At 44.7% G+C, this 23,532-nt stretch overlaps 1 long non-coding RNA gene across 1 annotated transcript in view; it reads left to right on the top strand.

Annotated features, from left to right (window-relative positions):
- Positions 1-23,532, top strand: part of LOC309529737 — a 903,093-nt gene that overhangs the window by 811,026 nt on the left and 68,535 nt on the right. The gene's annotated exons all lie outside the window — the stretch shown is intronic.

The following is a 23,532-nucleotide window of genomic DNA, read 5'->3' as shown; positions in this document are numbered from 1 at the left end:
AGACCCACTGAAATGTAATAATAAGAATAAGAATAGGAATAAGAATAATATTTAAATTTATATTCCGCCCAGCTTTCTGGGTTTCTCCAGCCACTCTGGGCAGCTTACAACATTTATAAAAACACAACAAAGCATCAAACATTAAAAAACAAAATATCCTATATGAGCAACAAGCAAACTACAATAATAATCACAATAACAACAACAATAGCAAATAATAAACAGTTTACAGTTATACCTGAATTAAAATAACAACCAACTCCAACTAAACATTTAACCAACATCCACCCGACAAAAACAAAACAGAGGAACCAAAATTAGAACCATTTAAAACATTTTAGCCAGTTGCGCCAACCCAAGAGTTGTTCCGGCAACATCCCTCTGGCCTCCCAGGAGCCTCTTTTAGGAAGGACACAAAGTGGCTTCAAATCAGTGTGAAGGTAAGTACAAATATGTATCCATGAATACAAGGGAATAATACAAAAATGAAATTAAAACAACAGTGACAATGTCGTTTTTTAAAAAATCTACTCATACACGGTAGAGGTTTGTCCATCGGTTTCAATGGGCTCTACTTAGACTATGACTACACTCAATGTTTCACCCAATGCAAAATTTTTCTTTCATGTTGAATCCAGAAGGGAAGGGAATGTTTGTTCTAACAATGCAAAACAAACCAATGCAAATTTATTGATTGGCCACTGAGTTCCCCAGGAATCTTCAAGTCGTCCCCACCAAAAAAAAAAAAGATAAAGAACCACTGGGATAGAGGCATCCCCACATTCGCCAGGAACATTGGGGAGGGGGGAAGGAAATTAATGAAATTGGATGAGAAAGCTAAGTAGTACCTTGGCACTCTGCATAATAATTAGGTGGTAATAGTAGGAATGGTGGGTGGCTAATTTTCATATTTCTGACAGCTTTTTCAGAGTGTATGTGCCTGGGCTTACTTCGGACTTGACAAAAATTAAATTAGATGATGCTGCGCAGCTTTTTCTTTTTAATGAAACCTCTGAGTATATATTGAACTTGAAATATCTCAAAAAGGAGAAAGGGGAAAAAAGAATTGTTTAAATATGTGTTATTCCACAGCAATTTGTGTGAATTTTCTTCTGGGGAGATTATGACGGCATTGGTTGATCCGTTGAGTCATTTCATGTGACAATGACACGCTAAAGTGGATATGAGTTCATGGAAAGTAAGGCTATCCATGGCTCAGCTAGGGCCAGGGCCTTTTCAGTACTGGCCCCGACTTGGTGGAACGCTCTGTCACAAGAGACCAGGGCCCTGTGGGACTTGACATCTTTCTGCAGGGCCTGCAAGACAGAGCTGTTCCGCCTGGCCTTTGGTTTGGACTTAGTCTGACCCTTATGTTTCCCTCCCCTTATGGTTTTGATCTATGAGCTACTTTTAAAATGAGGCTGCATTTTAAATTGCATTTTAACCTGTATTTTAAATTGGTTATTTTTCCCCTATTATGTTTTTACTGTAAAGAAGGCTGGTCGCCAAAGAATGGATGCTTTTGAATTCTGGTGCTGGAGGAGACTCTGGAGAGTCCCATGGACTGCAAGAAGATCAAACCTCTCCATTCTGAAGGAAATCAGCCTGAGTGCTCACTGGAAGGACAGATCGTGAAGCTGAGGCTCCAATACTTTGGTCACCTCATGAGAAGACTCGACTCCCTGGAAAAGACCCTGTTGGGAAAGATGGAAGGCACAAGAAGAAGAGGACGACAGAGGATGAGATGGTGGGACAGTGTTGTCGAAGCTACTAACATGAGTCTGACCAAACTGTGGGAGGCAGTGGAAGACAGAAGTGCCTGGCGTGCTCTGGTCCATGGGGTCATGAAGAGTCAGACACAACTAAATGACTAAACAACAAACCCTGGTTTAAGGAGTCATTTGGTGCCTAGCTTACATATCTGAGTTTCTAACAGTGCCAGAGCGTAGGTAAAATAAAAAAAATTCCTTCCAGTAGCACCTTAAAGACCAACTAAGTTAGTTCTTGGTATGAGCTTTCGTGTGCATGCACACTTCTTCAGATAGGTAGTGATAAGTATAGATTTCATACTGAGTTGAGCCAAGAAAACTATGATGACCACTCTCGCCTGTTGACAGAGGCCTACAGTACAGCTGGGTGCCCCTCGCATACAGTTTCTCCTCCTCTACTTTCAAAGCATACGCTGATTAGCATATCAAACAATATCCCTCCAATGTTCATTTACCCATCACTATGCTTCTCGTGCAATTCAGCTCCATTCAACATTTTAAAGCGACAATGAATAAAATTAAACATTCCAAACATGAAAAGGCAGTTCTCATTTAAATGATATATGGCAGCATGATTATGTGCTTGGCAATTAAATGACAATCACATCAAGTTTATTTAATGTTTTTGCAGCCGCTGACATCTGTCCATGGGTTTGGTGGTTCTGATTTGAGAGTTTGCTTGCTCACTTTTGGAAGTACACCAATTAGGCCTTCATATACGTATGTCCGGGTCTTTCCTTCAGATATGATAATCTAAATAAAGTTAGTGGCGCAGCTAGTGTTCTGCCCGGACACTGAGATCCAGCGCCAAGGGCCTTCTGGCAGTTCCTTCACTGCGAGAAGCAAAGCTACAGGAAACCAGGCAGAGGGCCTTTTCGGTAGTGGCGCCCGCCCTGTGGAACGCCCTCCCATCAGATGTCAAAGAGATAAACAACTACCTGACATTCAGAAGACATCTGAAGGCAGCCCCTGTTCAGGGAAATTTTTAATGTGTGACATCTTAGTGTATTTTTGGTCTTTCTGGAAGCCGCCCAGAGTGGCTGGGGAAACCCAGCCAGATGGGCGGGGTACAAATAATAAATTATTATTATTATTATTATTATTATTATTATTATTGAGCCTGGCCTTCAGGCCCTACCATGTGTTTTAAGTTGGAAAGCTCTTCTCTTCTCCCTTCCCTGCCTCAATATTCTATGCTTTACAACTACTCTTACATCCTTGATATGCTAGATGAGTGTTTCCCAAACATGGGTCTCCAGCTGTTTTTGGACTACAACTCCCATCATCGCTAGCTAGCAGGACCAGTGGTCAGGAATGATGGGAACTGTAGTCCAAAAACAGCTGGAGACCCAGGTTTGGGAAACACTGTGCTTGCCAATGCTAATTTTAAAAAGGAAGAGATTTGAGCATGTGCAGTTTTGCATTTTAAGAACTCTCCAAAGGGCTCATCTCTACTTCCTTTTATCTTGATTTCTTACATTCTCCCTGTGATTTGTAAGCATGTCTCTGAGAGGTTTTTTCATTTGTTCCACCTCTTTCCCCGGGAAAACCCGCTGTTTACCTCTGCATTGAAAGAAGAAAAACCGCCATTGACGTTTGTTCCGATTCAGCAATGAACCATGGGTTTTCCTGGGGAAAGCAGTGGGACAAAGCAAAAACGTCTCAGACCTGGAAAATCACAGATCCTAAATCAGAGTTTGGGGACCTCAGGCTTTCCGGTAAGCCCAATGAAAGGAGCATGACTAGGTAAAATTGTCAACTGCTGCAAGACAGGAAAACTGGCTTCCAGGTGGAGAAATCAAAATTAGAAACAGAATTGCTAGAACCCAATGCTAAGACTTTGTCTAGAATGTATAACTTGTTGCTGAAATGGAATACACAAGATGAAACAGTTAAATCAGCTATGATTAAGTGGGCACAGGACATTGGTCATAACATTATGTTTGCTGACTGGGAACAGTTATGGACCACCGGTTTGAAATTTACGGCATGTAATGCCTTAAAGGAAAATATTATGAAAATGATTTATAGGTGGTACATGACCCCAGTCAAGCTAGCAAAAATTTACCATTTGCCTGATAATAAGTGTTGGAAATGTAAAGAAACTGAAGGTACCTTTTATCACCTTTGGTGGACGTGCCCAAAGATTAAGGCTTTCTGGGAAATGATATATAATGAAATGAAAAAGGTACTCAAATGTACTTTCTCTAAGAAACCAGAGGCCTTTCTCTTGGGCATTGTCGGCCAATTGGTGCCAAAGAAGGATAGAATTTTCTTTATGTATGCTACCACAGCAGCAAGAGTACTCATCGCAAAGCACTGGAAGACTCAAGATTTACCCACTCTGGAAGAATGGCAGATGAAGGTGATAGACTATATGCGACTGGCTGAAATGACCGGCAGAATCCGTGGCCAGGGGAAAGAGACGGCGGAAGAAGATTGGAATAAATTTAAAATTTATCTTAAGAAATATTGCAAAATTAATGAAGGTTAAAATGTCAAGGTTTTAGGGGAAAATGGGGGTTACAGCTGTAAAAGATTAAGTAAAAGAAAAGAATAAGGGAAAAATTCGATAAAATTAAGGGTTAGGATTTGCTGAAATAATTTTGGAAATTGGGATGCAGAAAGGGGAGGTATGGGGAAGTCGACGAAGTAAGGTTTAAGGAAAAAAAGGACATGAAATTATACATGTTTGTTTGTGTATTTGTTTATTTGTTTGTGTTTATAAAATTTTTGTAAAACTAATAAAAAAAATTGGGGGGGGGGAATTGTCAACTGCTGTATTGATTATTTTGTTCGTGATTTGTTGTTGTTGTAATATGTTGGAGAACTTCATTGTAAACCACCTTCAGTGTGCCCCGCTAGGTGGGCTAGGAATTATTTGAATAAATAAATAACTGTAGTGTAACAGCAACAGAATACACTGGTACCTCTGATTAAGAACTTAATTTGTTCTGGAGGTCCATTCTTAACCTGAAACTGTTCTTAACTGTTCTTAACTGTTCTTAACCTGTTCTTAACCTTAACTTTAGCCAAAGGGGCCTCCCACTGCTGCGCAATTTCTGTCCTCATCCTGAAGCAAAGTTCTTAACCTGAGGTACTATTTCTGAGTTAGCAGAGTCTATAACCTGAAGCATCTGAAGCATCTGTAACCCGAGGTACCACTGTAGACAATACCACTCCAAGCAGAAACACCAGCCATGTCAGGAAGAGCTGGGGGTGGAGTCAAACACAGTGGCAACGCACGTTCATTGGCTGGCAGTTCCTGCTGCTGCTGCCACGGGGGGGGGAGCCTTCATCATCTCTCCTTCCCCTCGGCAGCAGGAGGAAGAATCATAGAATCATAGAGTTGGAATAGACCACAAGGGCCATCGAGTCCAACCCCCTGCCAAGCAGGAAACACCATCAGAGCACTCCTGACATATGGTTGTCAAGCCTCTGCTTAAAGACCTCCAAAGTAGGAGACTCTACCACACTCCTTGACAGCAAATTCCACTGTTGAACAGCTCTTACTGTCAGGAAGTTCTTCCTAATGTTTAGGTGGAATCTTCTTTCTTGTAGTTTGCATCCATTGCTCCGTGTCTGCTTCTCTGGAGCAGCAGAAAACAACCTTTCTCCCTCCTCTATGTGACATCCTTTTATATATTTGAACATGGCTATCATATCACCCCTTAACCTTCTCTTCTCCAGGCTAAACATGCCCAGCTCCCTCAGCCTTTCCTCATAAGGCATTGTTTCCAGGCCTTTGACCATTTTGGTTGCCCTCCTCTGGACACGTTCCAGTTTGTCAGTGTCCTTCTTGAATTGTGGTGCCCAGAACTGGACACAGTACTCCAGGTGTGGTCTGACCAGAGCAGAATACAGTGGCACTATTACTTCCCTTGATCTAGATGCTATACTCCTATTGATGCAGCCCAGAATTGCATTGGCTTTTTTAGCTGCCGCGTCACACTGTTCGCTCATGTCAAGTTTGTGGTCAACCAAGACTCCTAGATCCTTTTCACATGTACTGCTCTCAAGCCAGGTATCACCCATCTTGTGCCTCTCATTTTTTTTGCCCAAGTGCAATACTTTACATTTCTCCGTTAAAGTTCATCTTGCTTGTTTTGGCCCAGTTCTCTAATCTGTCAAGGTCGTTTTGAAGTGTGATCCTGTCCTCTGTGTGTTAGCCACCCCTCCCAGTTTGGTGTCATCTGCAAATTTGATCAGGATGCCCTTGAGTCCATCATCCAAGTCGTTGATAAAGATGTTGAATAAGACCGGGCCCAAGACAGAACCCTGGGGCACCCCACTAGTCACTCTTCTCCAGGATGAAGCGGAAAGGAGGAGGAGCCAGCCACTGAAGCCATGCCTTGCTCAGCTCCACACTCAGCCTTCTATGTCCCCTGATTTCTTGGGACATTGTGGGGCTTGGCCCCCTCTCAAAAAATATTGGGAGAGCCCAAAAAGTCTCAGCCCCCATGCATTGACACCCCTGACTCCAAGCTGCAGGGGCAGGGGGCAGGGGGCAGGGATCATTGTTCTTAATCCTTGTATACATTTTATACAAGTAGAAGGTTAGCTCAGCAGGAGGAGAAAAGAAGAAGATGAATGTTAAGTTGTGGGTGAACATATCAGACAACACAACGATTTTTCAAACAGTTCTTGTTTATTCATAGGCCCAGAACAGAACTGAACTGAAGGGTTCAGCCAACCTGCTTATATAGAGCTCCACTAGAACGCAACAATAACAACTTTCTGTAACTATCCAATCACCAAACGTCACTTTCAATCCCTTATTTGCATATGTGGACCTGAGTGAAAACCATCTACAGTATTCCCCTGCTGGCCCAGGGTGAGAACTTCAGTACATGACAAAGAAGAAGAAAAAGAAGAAGAGGAGGAGGAGGAGGAGGAGGAGGAGGAGGAGGAGGAGGAGGAGGAGGAATTTGGATTTGATATCCCCCCTTTCACTTCCCTTAAGGAGTCTCAAAGCGGCTAACATTCTCCTTTCCCTTCCTCCCCCACAACAAACACTCTGTGAGGTGAGTGGGGCTGAGAGACTTCAGAGAAGTGTGACTGGCCCAAGGTCACCCAGCAGCTGCATGTGGAGGAGTGGAGACGCGAACCCAGTTCCTCAGATTACGAGTCTACCGCTCTTAACCACTACACCACACTGGCTCTATAATCTTTAGCCTGAACTGTTTCTTTTCAATCTACAGGAAGATTTGCGGTTTTTATGGTGAGTGGAAAGGTAATATCCCCCCAATCTGCAGTTGTGCAAACCATCTCAGCCCCAAACCAAACAACTAATTAAGAGGCACATGTGGGTCTGGCCTGGGGCTGAGCTGAAGCAAAGGGGCCTTATGGCTTACTAAGCTGGGTTTCTGAAGGGCACCAAAGGACTGCAGTAGAACTGTCCCCGTCCCCCAACCTTGTACCATCCAGATGTTGTTGGACTCCAACTCCCATCAGCCTGAGCCAGCACAGCCAGTGGACAAGGATGATGGGAGCTACCTCCCAAAGTCTCTGGAGGGTTACCTGGTTGGAGACACGTTACAGTGGAAGAGGAGCCGAGACGCTCGGATGTGTCTAACATGCACCAGAGTTCTGCTACCCAAACTTCCGTGAGCTCTTGCAGGAGCAACTTGGGAGGTTCTGCTAGATGTTAATTTACTTCCATCAGATCTATCCCAGTGACCGTTATCCGTGAGGCCTTTCTTCACCCCCACCCCCACCCCCAAAACATCTGTTCTCACAGACTGAGTGATTGCTTTAATAAGCTACGACGAGAAATATTTTTACAGTTCTGGCTGTGCAAGAAGAAATATGACACTAACAAAAGCGGATGGAGGTCACACTTCACTGACGGCTCAATGCCTCTCTGCACAACATGCATATAAATAGGAGATTTGCTTTGTGTGTGCCTGCGTTCTCCTCCCCTCCTTTTCTTTAGCTAACGTCTACCTCCCTTGAACCATCTAAACAAAGAGCATAGATCATCTTTCCGTTAGAACCTTCATTTTTATGGCAGTTCTTGCGGCACGCAGCATCTGTTGGCACCCTTCGCCGTGCAAGCGTGGGAGCTCGTCACATCATCCCAGTTAATGAAATGCTTGCATTTTAAAGTTAATGAAGCATTTTAAAGCAGGCTCCTAATGGCAGCTTTTGCCAAATGCTACCATCAAGTCTAGTGGCAGCTCAGTCGTAAGGATGCTACCTTCTGCCACGGGAGAAGTCTGTGACAGCTACGGCCATTTCTGGACCAGGAAAGCTTGGCCACAGTGGTTACTGCATCGGTGACTTCAAGGCTGGATTACTGCAATGCACTCTTCGTGGGGCTTCCCTGGCTCTTGAGCCAGGAGCTGCAGTTCATGCAGAATGCTGCAGCACAATTGCTAGCAGGAGCAAGACCCTGCCAGCATATAGCGTCTCGGCTCAGAGACCTCCACTGGTTGCCAACGGGTTACCAGGCCTAGTTCAAGGTGTAGCCATCATGTCCGGGTATGGTCAGCCCAGGGACCTGGGGATATTAAACCAGGGGTTGCCAACCCAGTGCATGCCCACCAGTACCTCATATGGTGCCAGAGAATGTATATATCCCCTCAAAAGCTTGCAATGCACATGAGAGACTGTTTGCTCTTCCTGCTCAGTTCCAGTTAGCAGTGGCTCCAACACAGAACATGGCCATGTGTGGGGTTTTTTTGGATGCCAGAAATGAAACCCCATCTGTTCTGAATGGAGAGGTGCAAAGAGCTTCTCTCTTCGGGCAGGATTCTATCTAACTACTGTTGTCTGTGCTCTCGTAACCTCAAGGTTAGGTTACTGCAATGTGTTACAGGCAGAACTGCCTCCGGAGACAGTGCAGAATTCAGCAGTCAGGTTGCCAGTGTGGTGTAGTGGTTATGAGTGGTAGACTCGTAATCTGGGGAACCGGGTTCGCTTCCCCGCTCCTCCACATGCAGCTGCTGGGTGACCTTGGGCTAGTCACACTTCTCTGAAGTCTCTCAGCCCCACTCACCTCACAGAGTGTTTGTTGTTGGGGAAAGGAGGTGGTATTGCAGTAGCAAGGAACAACTGGAGAAAACGGGCTTCCACCTGGCTTGCTCTGGAACTGGCCATCACAGCCTATGGTACCCTGGACGCCTCTTCCCATCTCCTCAGGACTTCCTAGCACCTTTTGCACAGCTACCCAACACCCAGCGCTCATATGAGTGGACAACCTCCCGCAGACGTCAATGCCCTGCCTTGGAATCGTGACATTTCGAAAAAGCTGTTTTGTCTAAGCCTGAAGCGATAAGAAGACTGAGCTGGCTACATGACTCCCGCAAAGCCATTTTGTTATCCTGCCATCCCCTTCTTTTTACTTGTGGCACCCTGATGCTATTGCACACATCACAGACAAGGTACTCTGATGTCGGAGAGCCCCAGATGATCATCTCAACAATTGTTTATAAGATTTCATTGTCATTTGTACTGTTGGTTTTTGAAAGTGTAATCCTTGCCGACATCTCCCACTGAGCAGGGATTATAAAGAAGCAGTCTGTGAAAGGATATCAGCCTTGAGTGAAGGGGGGTGGGTATAAAAACCTCAGAATAAGTTTGCAGGAGAGAGAGAGAGAGAGAGAGAGAGAGAGAGAGAGAGAGAGCGCCTGTCTGGAGCTAAATATAAATGTGCCAGCATTCACTGCACAATGTCGTTTGGCTCTGAACCAAAACGTCCTCGTGTTTGCCATCTTCCTTGCTAATAGATGCAGGGAGTAACTCTTTCTTATGCACAATGGCAGCTTCAGTTGTCTAATAAAGTAATTCCCCAAGGAAGGCACTATTGATCAAATCTTAGACCTGCAAATCCATATATTGTTTCATTGGCCGGTCTGTTGGTCGGTGGTCATGGTGGTGGTGGGGAAAGGGGCTCCCCAAATGGAGCTTGTCGATTGGAAAGCAAAACACATCGCCGTCCTCTCTTGTTTTTAATTATTCAAAAGCCATTTTGCAGTAAAACAAGAGTCACGAGTTAGCGACTGCTCAACCAAAGCAGCGCGGGTTAATGCGTCCGACGCCAGGATTGAATTTATTTATTTTTTTGATGCTATGCATGCAATCTTGAGAACAGGGAGCATCTGCAAAGAATGCTGTGCACCACATATTGTGCATCCATTTCCCATTTTGGAAACCAATTAATGTTGGTTTCTGCTCTCTTCACTGTGCAGCAGAGTGCTTGTCACAAGACAATGTTTACATTCCACAGTCAGAGTACTGTTGGGTTTTCCCACGGGAATGGGAAGCTGGATGTGACGTACACTGGCTTCCTGTTTTTCACATCTCTCTCGGTGTTCGTTAGTCCGAAGAGAAGGACGGTTGCTTCTCTGCTCCAGCAGAGGCAAGATGCATGTTTGTAAATTCTCTACAATGAACTGAAAATAAAGCAACAAAAAGCATGTGGCACGTACTATTCGTCATTCCGTTGTGCAAACGGACTCTGCTATATCAACATTTTGGTTCCGGGCCCAGAAAGACGTAAATCAAACTGAGAAGCTGAGTCGGAATGCCGGCAGAGGTACAGAGGAACGGATCGCGTTATCTGCTCTGCGCGTCAAGTTTGATTGATGAAGGTATGTGCTCATGCTGCCCGGAGCAGCCTGGCAGCCTGCCAGTTTCTAATTTATGGCTTCATGGCTGGACTTTGTACTTTTAAAGCCGTTTTTGCCGCGAAACAGGCAAGGGCTTTAAGGCACAAGCTAACAGGCTTGGATGGCTGGGGGAAACGAAAGTACTTTTTACAAGTGCTTTTAGAAGAAGCTGCAGTACTGTGACGCAGCTTGTTTAAAGCAGCAATGATGGCTGAAGCAAAGCTGGTTGAAGCTTTTGGGATTCCTAAGCTCAATAAGAAAAATTACACAGAGTGGGTGCAGTATGCAGAGGCAATTCTGCGGAAAGAAGGTCTGTTTAATGTTATTACAGACAACCCCCCAGCTCCAATTACAGCTGAATGGACTGCTAAGGATTCCAAAGCACGGGGAACGCTTACGTTGATAGTATCCCCAGAAGAGCTCTGTCTGTTGCGTGGAAAGACCACAGCCAGAGAAATTTGGAACTCTTTAAGAGAGGCTCACTTGAGGACAGAAGCTGGTTCCTCAATGTACTACTATGCCAAGCTGCATGGCATGGCTCTTGCTGAAGGTGGAGATGTGCGTAAACACCTGATGGAGATGCAAAATCTGAGACATGAGTTGCAGCAGAGAGGACTCAACTTTCCAGAGGCTGTGTATTCCTTCATGATACTACATTCTTTGGGTCCAAGTTGGGAGTCCGTTGCCACTCAGATTGCTGTTCAACCAACTGCTCAGCTCACAGTAGCCTTTGTTACTGCCGTGATCCAGAATGAAGCAGATCGCCGGGGTGCTAGCTGCATGGGTATGGGGGAGTCTTCACAGACGTCATCCCAGAGTGCAGTGGAACCACCAGAGGGCGCCAAAGCTTTGAAGGCAGTGAAATGCTACTCGTGTGGACGTCTAGGCCATATGAAGAGGGAATGCAAATATCCCAGGGCCAAGACAGAGCAGCGCAGCGGAGGTTCATCGCGTGGAAAAGGCCAAAGCAAAGGCAAAGGTCCGGTGTCCAGGACAACGCAGCACAAGGCAATGGTCTCACGCTTCACTCCAAAGGTTGCAAAGGTCCAGAAGACGTCTAGATCTTTCTTCGTTGTTGATTCAGCAGCTACCCACCACATGTGCAACGATAAGAGACTGTTCGTGTCTTTTACACCGCAGGAAGGTGCGATTCACCAGGCGGATGACCACACGATCCCCAGTCAAGGCTACGGAACTGTTGTTCTTCACAGTTTGGACTTATCGATACAGGATGTACTTTATGTTCCAGATGCCACACACAATCTTCTAAGTGTGATGCAGCTGAATGAACGGAACATTGACGTTTCCTTCAAGAACAAGAAATGCACCATCACAAAGAAAGACGATTATGTATTGCATGCTGAATGTGTTGATCGTTTGTTTGTTTTGTATTATGATGTTGTGCAGAATGATACTTGTTGCATTGCAGGTTCTAACAAAAGTTTGCATGCAGGATGTATTCATGATTTTCACAGGAAATTTGGTCATTTGCATTTTGAGGCAGTATCTAAGATGCCTACCTTGGTTGAAGGTATGACTATTAAACCTTGCAGGTCCCACATGAAGTGCAAGGCATGCGCAGCAAACAAGGTGAAAATGGCTGTGAAAGGTAAGGTGTCTAGTAGGCAAGCTACAGAACCATACCAGATTGTTCATGCTGATTTAGTTGGTCCACTATCGCCCTCTTTGGGTGAAAATAGGTTCTTCATGGTTCTCATTGATGCATTTTCCAGGTATATTTACGTGTACAATCTCAAGCAGAAATCAGAGGCTTTTCCAAGGTTCAAGGAATTCTGTGCTTGGTTGGAAAATGTGCATGGTAAGAAGATAAAAATTCTTTTCACAGATCGCGGGGGAGAATTCACTTCTCAGCAGTTTGAAGCTTTTCTGACTGAGAAAGGAATTCAGCACGATTTGTCCAGTCCTCGCTCGCCATGGCAGAATGGGCTTTGCGAAAGGGCAAATCAAACATTGCTTCAAGGGTTAAAAACCTTGCTGCATGATGCAAATCTTCCAGAGAGTTATTGGGCCGAAGCTCTCTCATGTTTTGTTTACAGTTACAATCGCAGGTTATCTTCAGCGATTGGTTGTACCCCCTATGAAAAGATGTTTGGCAAGAAACCATACATCAAGCACATGAAAATTTTTGGTTCTGATATGTGGATTCACTCACCACAAAGCTCCAAATTAGGCAAGCGTGGATTGCATGGTATCTTTCTAGGTTATCAGAAAGGTTCTTACAGAATAATGATGTCTGACTCTAAGACAATTAGGCTCACAAGAAGTGTTGAGTACAATGCCAAGTGGGGGGAGAACGTGGGAATTTTTCAATGTTATCCTGATGACAGTGATGAGACTGAGGATAAGCAACAACAACCCACACCCACTGATGACGGTTCTGATTCTGAGTCTGAAACTGAATCGGATAAGTCAGAGGATTTCAAGAGTGCGAAAGCCTCTATGCGACCCTCTGAAAGCTCTGATCAGGAATTGGAAGAACCATTGTTCACAATAGGTCACTTTTCTCCTAAGAAGGAAGAGGAGAGTGTTGAAGACCAAAGGCTGATTCGCAGGTCACAAAGAGCCACAAAAGGCAGACCTCCAAAGAGATTTGCTGATGAATATGCTAAGACAGCAGTGGCAGCTGTTAAAAGCTCCAAGAAGGTATTTGAACCTTCAAGTTTCCAAGAAATCCAGGATTTGGATTCTAAGGAAGCTGAGCCTTGGTTAAATGCAATGAAGGCTGAGCTTGATTCCTTAGAAAAGAACAAAACTTGGGAGCTAGTTCCAGAAGTTCCAGGAATGAAACTGCTTGGAAGCAAATGGGTCTTCAAAGCGAAGACTGATCAAAATGGCAAGATAGTCAGACACAAAGCCAGATTGGTAGCCAGAGGTTTTGCACAAGTACCAGGTGAAGACTATCACGAGACCTACTCACCCACGGTGAGGTATGAGAGCATTAGACTTATGCTCAAGCTAGCTGCAGAAGAGAATCTACACATTAGTCACCACGATGTGAATACAGCTTTTTTGTACGGATCTCTAGGTGAATCACTTTATATGCATCCACCTGATGGCGTACAGGTAAAACAGGGATTTGTTTGTGCTCTGAAGAAGTCCCTTTATGGTCTCAAACAAAGTGCACGGTGTTGGCACACAAAACTCACTGAAGCATTGTTTTCTCTAGGTTTTCAACAAGGGAAAGCTGAACCATGTGTATTTGTCAAAGAGGAGGGGCAAAAGAAGCTGTATTGTTTGTTTTATGTTGATGATATTTTATTCTTTTGGAAAGATGTCACAATGTACAATAACGCCCTAGCTCAACTGAAAGAGCACTTTGACATGAAAGATCTTGGTGAGGTAAACAACTACCTATCTCTGGAAATAGAGAAAGATCAAAGTGGTAACATTCTAGTACACCAGTCACGGAAAATTGCTGATGTGTTAAGCAAACTGAACCTGATGGATGCTAACCCTGTAGACACACCGATGACAACAGGTTATCAGGTAGAAGACACTGAAGAAGCATTTTCTGACACTACACTGTACAGAAGTGTGCTAGGCAAGCTAAACTTCATTGCCAGATGTTCAAGACCTGACATTGCTGTTAGCTGTAATTTGCTAAGCAGACAAGTTAACAATCCTACTGTTAAGGATTGGAAAGCTCTGAAACGCATAGCACGCTATTTGAAAGGCACTATGCATTACAGACTGAGATTTAACAATCAGAAGTCTGGTGGTCTTGAGATCTTTGCAGATGCAAGTTTTGGAAGTGACACTACAGACAGAAAAAGTACGTCTGGAGTTTGCTACATGTACAATCAGGGTCTATTTGATTGGTCATGCAAGAAGCAAACAACGATTAGCTTAAGTACTTGTGAAGCTGAACTGAATGCACTGTCTTATTCACTTAAGGATTGTGAATGGTTGTTACAATTGTGCAAAGACATGAAAATTCCTGTCAAATGTCCAATCCAGGTTTACCAGGACAACAAAGCATGTTTGGCTTTGCTGAATTCGGAAGGTTGTAAGCAAAGCACGAAGCACTTGCAGTTGAAGTTGCAACATGCTAGGGAACATATTCAGAAGGGACTCGTAACGGTGTCCTATATGCCAGGTAATGAAATTCCTGCTGATGTATTGTCCAAGATTGTGTCAAGGGATCAACACTGTACCTATGTACAGAAGTTGGGTTTGTACTGATATTGTACGAACACGCTGCCCAGTGATGTTCACGGAAAGGGGGAGGATGTTGGTTTCTGCTCTCTTCACTGTGCAGCAGAGTGCTTGTCACAAGACAATGTTTACATTCCACAGTCAGAGTACTGTTGGGTTTTCCCACGGGAATGGGAAGCTGGATGTGACGTACACTGGCTTCCTGTTTTTCACATCTCTCTCGGTGTTCGTTAGTCCGAAGAGAAGGACGGTTGCTTCTCTGCTCCAGCAGAGGCAAGATGCATGTTTGTAAATTCTCTACAATGAACTGAAAATAAAGCAACAAAAAGCATGTGGCACGTACTATTCGTCATTCCGTTGTGCAAACGGACTCTGCTATATCAACAATTAACAGCTATGCTAAGTATGCTAAAGATCAGGGGTTGGGAACCTTTGCTCCCTCCCCCCGACACTTCTTCACTACGCCTCCCATCATCCCCAGCAAGAATGCCCAATGGTCAGGGGTGATGGGAACTGTAGTCCAACAACATGTGGATAGCCAAAGGTCGCCCACACCTGCTGTAGACTGAGAGCTGGCTCATATTCTCCAGGCATGTTTAGCCTGGAGAAGAGGAGGTTAAGGGGTGATATGATAGCCATGTTCAAATATATAAAAGGATGTCACATAGAGGAGGGAGAAAGGTTGTTTTCTGCTGCTCCAGAGAAGCGGACATGGAGCAATGGATCCAAACTACAAGAAAGAAGATTCCACCTAAACATTAGGAAGAACTTCCTGACAGTAAGAGCTGTTCGACAGTGGAATTTGCTGCCAAGGAGTGTGGTGGAGTCTCCTTCTTTGGAGGTCTTTAAGCAGAGCCTTGACAACCGTATGTCAGGAGTGCTCTGATGGTGTTTCCTGCTTGGCAGGGGGTTGGACTCGATGGCCCTTGTGGTCTCTTCCAACTCTATGATTCTATGATTCTATATGTGACATTACCATAGCCTCCAACATCTTGAGTCCCCAAACTGGGACGCATGTCTTCCTGACCATGCTCTCATGCGAGTCACATAATCTGTGCGAGATCACAAAGCCCCAAAGGCACACGTTTCAGGACTGTGCTCAAAAACACAGAATTTGGGGTGCCACACAAGATCGCTCCCGCCCAAAAAAGTGCCAGTTCTAGGCAGGAAATAGCGGAACCCCAAATGACCGCCACAGTCTCACACAACAAAATTAGATGTTGAGTTTTTTCTGGGACGCTTGCAGGGTGTGCATTCCCAAAGTTTGGAGCTGGTTGTAATGGTGGACCGAAGCATTCACTCGCTATGCCACACACTGGCACATTGCAAGCTCATTCAAATAAATTGTGAAATTGATAATAGTTTTATTATCCTTTCCCTCCCTGTTTTAGGAAAGAGTGGAAAGCAGAGAGCTCTCCCAGGTACACCAAGGTACTGTGTGTGTGTGTGTGTGTGTGTGTGTGTGTGTGTGTGTGTGTGTGTAAAAAGGTTGTGTTTTTCTGATTTCTCTGAGAAAGCTAATTATGAGGAGAGGGGAGTTTACCCATCATCACTAATTACTAGAGAGATATGAGAGCCATCTCCCAGTCGTCTGATCCTTAACTACTCTGGAAATATCTGAGAGAAGGAACCATGAAAGCTGGCTCCATTATTGCCAGCCCTCAGGGCTAATTATCTTTCCGATGTGTCCTCAGGAAAAGAGAGAAAGGTAAAAAGGAAGGCATGTTCCTTCTAGCAGTGGTACTTGGGGCGATAGAGGAGAATGCACCTCCAGGGTTTCTTTTATCAGAGCAGGAGCAATTACATCATCTGCTGAAGTGCCAGGGTAATTGACCAATCAAAATCCCTGCTTTGGAAAGTGAAAAGAGGTGATAATGAGTTTGGTTCTGACAAGATTAGCCAAAAAGACAGTCAGAGAATGCAGAAGATGGATGAATAGAGGTTAGGTGCTTCTTCCCTTTTCTTTGATGGGGTTCTTGCTTCATGCTTGAAGCTAAAATCTTCTCTGCAAGATTGTTGCATTTTGAATTCAATGGAATTAAAGGCTCAGAGTTACATTTCAGCTGGCTAAGAATCTTTTGTTAAGCATGATATGTATACCCTCCCATCAGATGTCAGGGAGATGAAGAACTTTTAGAAGACATCTGAAGGCAGCCCTGTATCAGGAAGTTTTTAATGTTTGACGTTTTATTATGTTTTTATGTGTGTTGGAAGCCACCCAGAGTGGCTGGGGCAACCCAGCCAGATGGACGGGGTATAAATAATAAAATTATTAAGTTGAGCCAATGTAGTCAGAAGTAAGCACCACTGAGTTCATTTGAGCTTAATCCTAGGAGACCACACACTGGATTGCAGTCTTGTTGCTCCTAACCAATTGGGTATTTTGCTATGCTCTTAGGGTGTGTGAGAGCGTATATATGTGTTATGTACCAAGCTTGGATCCTAGAACAACAGGCATGTAGGATCCTAGAACGCAACAACTGATTGGCTTGCAGGAGAAGTCCAATCAGGCTCCAGGAGGAAGTTAATCAGCCTATTAGGGTGGTAGGATCAAAGAATGCAACAACTGATTGGCCTGCAGGAGAAGACCAATCAGGCTTCAGGAGGGAAGCAGAATCAGCCACTCAGACGGGACTCATTGTGTAAATAATATATATAAAAGCCTGAGGTTGGAGGTGGGGAGGATTCAATCACTATTTTACAAGCCACAATAAAGAGAATGAAATCATGCAGGACTCCGAGTATATTTCAATATGGATCTCATTGGGGACAGGTCTATGGGGTGGTCATGATCCTGCCCGTCAAGAGTCGCCTCCATCCCATTTTCTCCCAGGAACTAGTGGAACACAAGATTAGCCTGGCCTAAAAACAAGAAAGGAAAAGCCACAGTTTATGGGACACTACAGCCAGTTTGGCCACAAACAGAGTATACTGGGAGACAGTGGTTTCCCGTCTGCTCCGTGGCAGGATGTGGCATTGCACCATGATTTTCCAGAGTTCTGCTCAACACACAAGCCACTCCTGAGTTCGGCTAGAAGACAGGCCACTTGCTTGAGCTTCACAGCTATGCAAGGATGTGAAGCTGAATCAATACAACAACACCCTCGCCAATACCATATCATGCTGCCTCCCCAGAAACAAGTCAACATTAAGGCTGATGGAAAGCCTCAGACAGCCGTGATGTTAGGCTTCCCCTCCAAATCATTGCAAAAGGGCAACAGATGAGCAGCCAGGGAGTACAACAGCAACTACAAAACCCTTAATGTTCCTTAACAACTGGATGGTTGCTGCTGGAGGAAGAGGACAGGGCAGCCTTGAAATCTCACCAGCGCCCCTGACTTTGCGATTTGACATCGTCTCAGGGCATAGGAAAGAGGCAGAGGAAAGAGTTTCTAACACACCATTGCCAGCTCAAATAATTCATTGTTGGAATTGTGCAATGGGTTTTTTGTGTGTGAGAGAGAGAGATTTGCTTTAAAATAGTTTCCTGTTAATAAGGCGAGAAGATGGGCTGGTCTGATAAATTGTCTAAGAGGTTTATGATCCCTTGAAAGCCATTTATGCATTTTTCTCCAGGTTATTAACTCTGGGGATGGAATTTTAGACACAGTCAAAACTACACAGTGAGAGAAAGCACACAGGCAAGAGCTCTATTTTCGAACAAGCCAAACACCCCATATATTGTTCAGCAAACTTAAAACCAGACTTCCCTGGAGCAACCCATAAAAGCACCCATCTCTTGCCTACGTCCTTGTGATAGGGTAATTGATCCTCTTTTATGAAAATGACCCTTCTTGTACCGCTATTTAGAAAGAGCATAGAGAAGAAGGAAGATAAGTTGGTGCCGTCTATTGGACCAACTCCAGTAGACCACTGGTCAACTAGAGCTATTTGCAATGAAGTGTTCATAATGCATGGAATCTTCTATACTTCGTTAGAAGGCACTAGTGAGGCCCCAGAAATTACAGTTCCAATAATTATTCCCCCCATGCCAAACAATTACTGGACAACAAGACTTGGATCTTAATTCGCTGATGGGCTGATCCAGGAAGAGCATTTGGCTCGCAAGGAGCTTACCGGGGGTTCAATGGCCCTCATCCAGCCCACCACTGCCTCCAAGCATTGGTGCAAGATCAGCACAGTCTCACCTGACAAACATGATGCAAACAGCATGTTCCTAAACATCTTCTAACTCTTCAAGCCTAATCAGAAAAGAATATATCTGAAAATGCTTCAGAAGAGAAGGGGGGTAAAGACCTTCAGTTTAATTTGCTGGAGCTGAACGAGCAGTGCTTTAAAAGAAGTCTAAAAGTTTTGCCACTTAATTAAGCTGTCTGAAATGCCACATTAACTCAAGAGAGAAAACACCTTAAGTATTGAGAAGCTGAATGTGCAAAGTCGTCCCTCTAATTTCACAACCAATACCCTACAGTAGATCGACTTCTGAAAAAGAAGCAAGGGTTTAAAAGGAATATTTAACAGGGGTGTCGTGTGCTCTCTCTCTATATGTATATATTATACAACATACTGCTTGGTCCATGGCAATAAGCCCTTCATAAGGAACATCAAATTACCAAGATGGTTTATGCAGAAATAAAAGGGAAACAAGTAGGCAAAGTCCCAAGATGCTTCATTCCGATCACTAAGACAAAGATCAAACCTGAAGTGTTCCCTTATTCTTTTATTGCACTCTTTGCAAAGGGAATATTTTAAGAGCACAAACTTGATTCTTAACATCCATTTTAACTGCTCCTGTATCATACACAGAGCTGGAGGTCCAGAGAGCCACTACAGAGCATCATATCTTAAAACTTGGACTGAAAAGATTTTTATTTTTTATTATTATTATTATTATTATTATTATTATTATTATTATTATTATTATTTTATACCCCACCCGCCCCAGCCAGAGTCGGGCTCAGGGCAGCTAACACTAGTAAAATTACAATAAAAACATAATAGGGGGTGGAAAGAAAAAAGGGGGGGAAAACAATTTAAAATATGGGTTAAAATACGGGTTAAAATGCAGCCTCATTTAATAGTAGCCCATAGATCAAAACCATAAGGGGAGGGAAACATAAGGCTCAGACTGAGTCCAAACCAAAGGCCAGGCAGAACAGCTCTGTCTTGCAGGCCCTGCGGAAAGATGTCAAGTCCCGCAGAGCCCTAGTCTCTTATGACAGAGTGTTCCACCAAGTCGGGGCCAGTACTGAAAAGGCCCTGGCCCTCGTTGAGACCAATCTAACCAGCTTGCGACTTGGGACCTCCAAAGTGTTGTCATTTGTGGACCTTAAGGTCCTCCACGGGGCATACCAGGAGAGGTGGTCCCGTAGGTACGTGGGTCCTAGGTCAAATCTCTGAACCTGAAGCTCATCAGGTAACCTTAGCCCAGCCACTGTCCCACAATCTCTTGCTTGCCTGTTTGCAGCACAGGGAGGGGTGTTGTGAGCTTGTGTGGAAGCCAGCCTAGGACATAAGAATGTGGGAATGTAAGAAACCTGAATCAGGCCCATGACCCATCTAGTCCAGCACCCTGGTCCAACCAGTTGCCTGTGGGAAACCGCAAGAAGAACATGAGCACAAGGGGGCACCATATTCAGGGGCAGACCTTGGTAATGTGACACTCTGTGCTAGTCCAAAATTTGACACCCCAGCCCAAATCTGCCTTCCCAAAGCCAAGAAAGAGAGGAGCAGGGCTTTGGGAAGGAGGCATGAGGGCTCTGCCAGGGTCCTAGAGTCCTCCCTTCTCTTTCCCAAAGCCTAGTTAGTGCTTTCCCAGCTTTTGGAAGGAGACAGGAGAGCTGCAGGACCCTGCCAGAAGCTTGTGCCTCCTCCCCAAAGCCTTGGCATTTTGCTTACTAGGCTTTGTGAAGGAGGCAAGAAGGTGCCCCCTCGACTCAGTGCCCTGTGCTGGGTCACGCGGCCCTAATTACACTTCTGCCGTAATCTTTTCAGTGCTTAGGGTCTCTAAAGGTCTTAATCCAGCCTTGACACAGGTTCCCCCAACTACTGTGCACTTTTCTGTATAACATGCATTTTGACCCTCATCTTAGACCGCGGCTGTAACCTTCTCTGGTGAAAAGTCGAGTTGTGATCCACCGAGTCCAAATAGCTGAATTATTTACAGCAGCAGAGAGAGGATAATGGCTGTGGATTTTCATTCTTTAGCAGTCATTCTCTAGTGCATCCCATTTTCAAAGTCTGCACACACACAGCCTGCCAGTCGCACATTAGGCCCCCTCACATGGCTAATACCTGCTTGCCATGAAATATACATTCCATCCACTGTCCAAGGAACTGAAATATTCAGTTCACCCCTCCATGTTCAAGTCATGGATTAACCCAGTTTCCTAGTATGCTCCTGGGCCACGAAGTGCTGCTGTAGTAAGCAGACTGGGGGATTTGAGAGAGAGCACCTGAAATACCATAAAAACAACTTCTGATTATTTAATGAATCTTTCGATGAAGGCAAGGCATCCCTTTGCTCCCTTCACAACAACTTAAGGCTTGCTTCTGCAGCTACCTCATCTACACTTTTTAATAATGATCTCAGCACTGCTCAATTCCAAATCCCATCTGAGCAGACAGGATTGCCTAATTAAAAAAAATATATTGAGCTATATATCGGAAGAGGAAAAATATCATCAAAACTGATGGAACTACCTTCCCCTTTATGGTGAGAGAAGAAAGACTGTGTTGCCAGTCTTGAGTCCTATTTAACACCAGAAAACCCTCCAAGCATCCGTATTTTCCAGGGAACGGCTCGGATATACAGAATCTCCCCATTTTCATTGGAGAAATGTTGAAGGGTATGTAGTTATGTGACACCCCCCCGCCGCCGCCGAGCCGAGATAAGTAACTATAAAACCTTTAGAAGGCAGCCATGTATAGAGAAGTTTTTAAATGTTTAATGTTTTATGTTTTTATATATGTTGAATAATAATAATAATAATAATAATAATAATAATAATAATAATAATGGAATAGGACATCCCTATTTTCATCGAGGAAATATTAGAGGGTGTGCACCAGTAACAGAAGTAGCAATGACCAAGACCTTTGGTTTTGCATATTTCACAGTAAATGGTTGAAATTTGCTGGACCGGAATGCAAGACCCTTGTGAAGGCTGACAAATCCCTTCACAAATGCAGCAAACTACTGAGAAGTTTAAGAAAAAGCAATGAATGTAGGAATGTGGGAAGGGGAATGTTGTGATGTCACATTTGTGAGCATTGCGTCTTCCTCCTTCAGTTGGGAAGAAGCTTCCCAGCTTTGAGAGCCAGTGTGGTGTAGTGGTTAAGAGCGGTAGTCACGTAATCTGGTGAACTGAGTTCGTGTCTCCGCTCCTCCACATGCAGCTGCTGGGTGACTGTCAGGGAACTGACATCGGAACTAGAGGCAGAGGAAAGGCTCTCAAATGATGCTGGAGAAGGGCCCAGCAGGGAGAGAGGCAGCTCCGCAGATGGAGAAGCTAATCAGCGCAACACCAGGGATATAGAGGGGCTGATGGGGGAATCGGCGAGAGGGCTCCAGGACTCTTCACCGGACACCAGCGGGGAGAGCACGGGTCCTCCGCTACCCACGCCCACCCTGCGCAGAAGACTTCCGCGCAGAGAGAGTAGGAGGAGACTGGGTGTCAAACAACTTTTATGTTGGAAAAGATTTAAGAAACACCCACTGACGGATTCTGCTAGCGACTGAGGCAGCCACGAAGTGAAGGGCTGCCCAGACTGAAAGGTTTAGCAAGGCAACAAAGCCTGGAGAGGCGGCAACTTACGCACGAGCAACCCATACACATTACAGTGACCTTGGGCCAGTCACACTTCTTTGAAGTCTCTCAGCCCCACTCGCCTCACAGAGTGTTTGTTGTGGGGGAGGAAGGGAAAGGAGATTGTTAGCCGCTTTGAGACTCCTGAAGGGGAGTGAAAGGCGGGATATCAAATCCCAACTCTTCTTCCTCTTCCACTTCTTCTTTGGGAAGAAGGCACCAGGGAAACATTTAAGGGACTTGCTATGGTCATTGTACATAGTGCGGAAGTCGCCCCGGGTTGCCTGACCCTTTTTAATAGTTCTCTTTTCTCCTAGAAAAACCAGGCGACCCTTGCTTTTAAAGTTTAAACATAACATATGACCTTTACTTGCTGTGCTTGCTCTTGTCAGATTGAATGTATGAGAAATGCAGGTGATACTTACGTTACTGAAACATATTTACATGAATTTGTATCTGAGACTGACGGATATTTACAGACTGGCTCTGAGGCAAGTAGCAGCACAGCGCAGAACACTTGCTGCTCTCACCGTCAAAACTCTCACGCAGTTGATAACTGAACTAACTGAAAGAAAACAGCCTCAGTATGTCTATGACATCACATGATTCAATGCTCCAGCATTAGCCCTTTGCAACGTATTTTGGATGCACCATTCTGTGGCCTAAACCACTGTGCCTCTTGGGCTCAGAAGGTCGGTAGTTCGAATCCCAACGATGGGGAGAGCTCCCGTTGCTCTGTCCCAGCTTCTGCCAACCTAACAGTTCAAAAGCACACCAGTGCAAGTAGATAAATAGGTTCCGCTGCAGCAAAGTGTGTTTCCATGCTCTTTGGTTTCCATCACGGTGTGATGGTTTTTCCATGCGCCAGAAGTGGTTTAGTTATGCTGGCCACATGACCCGGAAAGCTGCCCGTGGACAAACGCTGGCTCCCTCAGCCTGAAAGCAAGATGAGTGCCACAACTCCATAGTCACTGAAGTGAAGGCATGAGGCAGGAGTTGGTAATGCAGGTGAGCTGTGCATAAGCAAGCTGCCAGCTAGCTCTATCAAGGCTCTTTTTATTAGCACAATATGCAAAACCAGTCAGATACATTTTGGACTGTCACCTTTACACATCTTCCAATCCCGAGATTGTGGGGTGGTACAAAGTTATTTTGGCACCTGTTTCCACCGCAGCACTTTCCCCTTGCACAATGTATGACGAAGGA

This window comes from Podarcis vaucheri (assembly GCF_965113315.1).
Source record: "Podarcis vaucheri genome assembly, chromosome: 3".
Taxonomy (NCBI): Eukaryota; Metazoa; Chordata; class Lepidosauria; order Squamata; family Lacertidae; genus Podarcis; species Podarcis vaucheri.
The sequence above is the reverse complement of the archived record's forward strand: the minus strand, read 5'-3'. Positions and strand labels throughout refer to the sequence as shown.